At 48.3% G+C, this 3281-nt stretch overlaps 1 protein-coding gene across 1 annotated transcript in view; it reads left to right on the top strand.

The window, feature by feature from the left end:
* Nucleotides 1-2724: 2724 nt before the first annotated feature.
* Nucleotides 2725-3281, top strand: part of SLC16A14 (solute carrier family 16, member 14) — a 33618-nt gene continuing 33061 nt past the window's right edge. The window contains exon 1 of the mRNA XM_011951969.1: nucleotides 2725-3169. The gene's annotated coding sequence lies outside the window, so the exon portion shown is untranslated. The remainder of the gene's footprint in view (nucleotides 3170-3281) is intronic.

Raw genomic sequence — 3281 nt, 5'->3', positions numbered from 1 at the left:
CGTGAGCGACTGCGCCCAGCCTGATAGTGGATTTCTATTTCTTTAACCCAGACATACCAACGTATGGGTCACAGTCCTCTTTGCTTTGGGCCTGTTCTCAATCCACCTGTGTCACTGAGAGACCAACAGACAGTTAAGAGCAATGAAACTTGTGAAGACAAAATAATTGATCAGAAAAGCCTTCATGGTCCAGAGGAGAAGCTTCTCAGAGAGCCAGTTAAAGACTGCCTGGGTGCGTGAAGGTGGGATGAGGATTACAAAGCAGCACAAGGAAAATGTTGGAGTCATTTGATTGAGGTGGTAGTTCCATAGACGTGCTGTAACTCATCAAACTGTACACTAAATATGCATAGTTCATACCAGATCCATCCTACCTCCATATGCTGAAATTCATCAAATTGGACACTAAATATGCCCAGTTCATATGAGATCCATCATACTTCTGTAAGTGGGCAAGTTTTCAGAGAAAAAAAAAAACACACTTAAAAATCTTACAGACTTCTTTTCAAACAACATGGATCATCGGGAATTGAAGTGCTTGTCAGGAACCCTAATCTTGCTGTCAAAAGCCTGCTTGAAATGAGTGGCTATGAGAGGCACCACCCAAGGGAACGCTAACCATCCAGTTGCCCGCGTTCTTATCAGCAAGAGTAAGATATGTAAGCCACTGCAGCCTAGCACCTCATCAAAATGCCCTCACTTGGCCACAATTTCTCACAATTTTCTTAAAATTTGTTTTATCTTCTTTTCTTTTTTTTTTTTGGTGACCGAGTCTCACTCTGTCACCCAGGCTAGAATGCAGTGGCACGATCTCAGCTCACCTCCCAGGTTCAAGCGATTCTTGCCTCCCAAATTCAAGCATTATCACGCCTTAGCCTCCCAAGCAGCTGGAATTACAGGCAGGCGCCACCACACCCAGCTAATTTTCATATTTTTAGTAGAGACGGGGTTTCATCATGTTGGCCAAGTGGGTCTTGAACTCCTAGCCTCCAATGGTCCACCTGCCTTGGCCTCCCAAAGTGCTGGGATTACAGGCGTGAGCCACTGTGCCAAGACTCAATTGTTTTTAAATCAAGAGTTGATATAAAATTAGCTGGGCATGGTGGCACGCTCCTATAACCCCAGCTACTCAGGATGCTGAGGCAGGAGAATCGCTTGAACCTGGGAGGCAGAGGTTGTAGTGAGCCAAGATTGCCACTGCACTCTAGCCTGGGTGATAGAATGAGATTCCATCTCAAAAAAAAAAAAAGAGAGAGAGTTGATATAAGAAATAGCAATATAGGCCTGGTGCAGTGGCTCATGCCTGCAATCCCAGCACTTTGGGAGGCTGGGGCAGCCAGATCACTTGAGTCCAAAAGGTCAAGACCAGCCTGGGCAACATAATGAGACTCCATCTCTATAAAAAGTCAAAAAAATTAGTCAGGCATGGTGGCGTGTGCCTGTAGTCCCAGCTACTCAGGAGGCTGAGGTGTGAGGATCGCCTGAGCCCAGGAGGTTGAGGCTGCAGTGAGCTGGGATCATGCTACTGTATTCCAGCTTGGATGACCGAGTGAGACCCTGTCTCAAACAAACAAACAAAAAGGCAATATGAAATACATGTGAATTTTTTTTTTCAAAGAAACAAAAAAGAAGGAAGAAAAGAAAAAGGAAAGGAAGAAAGAAGGAAATCTGTGGTAGACAGAATAATGGTCTCCCAAAGATGTCCACATCCTAATCCCTGGAACCTCTGAATTTGTTACCTTACCTGGCAAAAGGGGAATTAAGGTTGTAGACGGAATTAAGCTTGCTAATCAGCTGGCCTTAAAATAGAGAGATTATCTGGATTATCTCATTACACTCAATGTAATCCCCAGAGTCCTTAAAAGTGGAAAGGGGTGGGGGCAGAAAAGAGGAGACAAGGCAATGTGAGTATGGAAAGAAGACAGAATGACGCAGCAGTGCTAGCTTTGAAGATGGAGGAAGAGCCACTAGCCAAGGAATGTGGGCGGCCTGCAGAAGCTGGTGGCTCTCCCCTACAGCCATAAGAAGGAACACAGCCTTCAAGGTGCCAACACCATGATCTTAGCCCAGTATGACCCATTTCAAACTTGTGACCTCCAGAACTGTAAAATAGTGAATTTGTGTGGTTTTCCTCTGCTATTACTGTGTTTATCACAGTAATATCGCAGTTTATCACAACAGCAGTAGAGAACTACTGCAAAACCTTCAGGTGGGAAAAAAACAGCACAGCCTTCATCGACTCACGCATTCACTTCAATAATACAGAAAACTGTCCAAGGCAAAACACTGTGTTGTGTGCCCTGCTGGGAATGAGGTAGGGAGGCATTGAGATGAAAGTTGTGCCTGGTGCCCACGAAGGTAGGTAATGGACGTGCAGAAAGAGCAAGGAGAGGTGGGACCCAGAGTGGAACCAAGAATGAGGGACTGACCGGTCACGGTGGCTCAGCTTGTGATCCCAGCACTTTGGAAGGCCAAGGTCAGAGGATCCCTTGAATCCAAGTGTCGGAGACCAGCCTGGCAAAATAGTGAAAACCGTATGTCTAAAAAAGAGAGAGTAAGGGACTTTGACTCCTCTTTGGCCAAAAATATTGCAGTGAGGGTCTGTTTCATCCCTTCTCTAGCATCTCAGAGAAATGGAGGCTACTGCTAGTCACACTTGCATCCTGGATTGGGTTTCAGGACCTTTCCTCCAGTGATAAATGTGCAGCGCCTTAGCGGAACCTCAGCCAAAGCTATAAACTTCAACCGGCCACAAGAGTGTGCATGTGAGGTGACTACATTTTTTTTCCCTGCCAAACCAGAATTAGCCGGTATAGGAACGAACGAGCATGAAGATTTGAAATTGCTCCGATTGGAAGGAAGCCCAGGTTAGGTTTGGGCACCTCCAAACGCACCCTTTTTAAAGCCACCTGGACTGCGGCTTCGAGCTTTCAGCTCCACCAAACGCTCATCTGGCCTGGCAGCGAGCGGCGGAAGAGCCCGGGAGCCCCGCACCGAGCGCACCGAGACCGGCGGAGAGCTGAGTCGCAGGCACCCGCATCTCCAGGATGATAGGCGACATTGCAACAAATCTCTACACCCAGCAGCTCAGGGGGCTCCAAGCAGAGCAGCAAGTTCGAGGATCCGGGCGTGGAGCCGAGTGAGGCCGCAATCCAGCGGGCCTCGGGCGGTAAGTATCCGAGGCCGCGCGCACCGCGGGCCTGGGGAATGGAGCGGCGCTGGGGGCATCGGAGCCTGGGTTTCGGATGGCCGCTGCACCCCAGGAACCCCCGGGAAGGGGC

Source organism: Colobus angolensis, unplaced genomic scaffold (assembly GCF_000951035.1).
Source record: "Colobus angolensis palliatus isolate OR3802 unplaced genomic scaffold, Cang.pa_1.0 Scaffold33, whole genome shotgun sequence".
NCBI classification, from domain to species: Eukaryota; Metazoa; Chordata; class Mammalia; order Primates; family Cercopithecidae; genus Colobus; species Colobus angolensis.
Note: the sequence above shows the minus strand (reverse complement) of the source record. Positions and strands in the feature narration are given on the sequence as shown.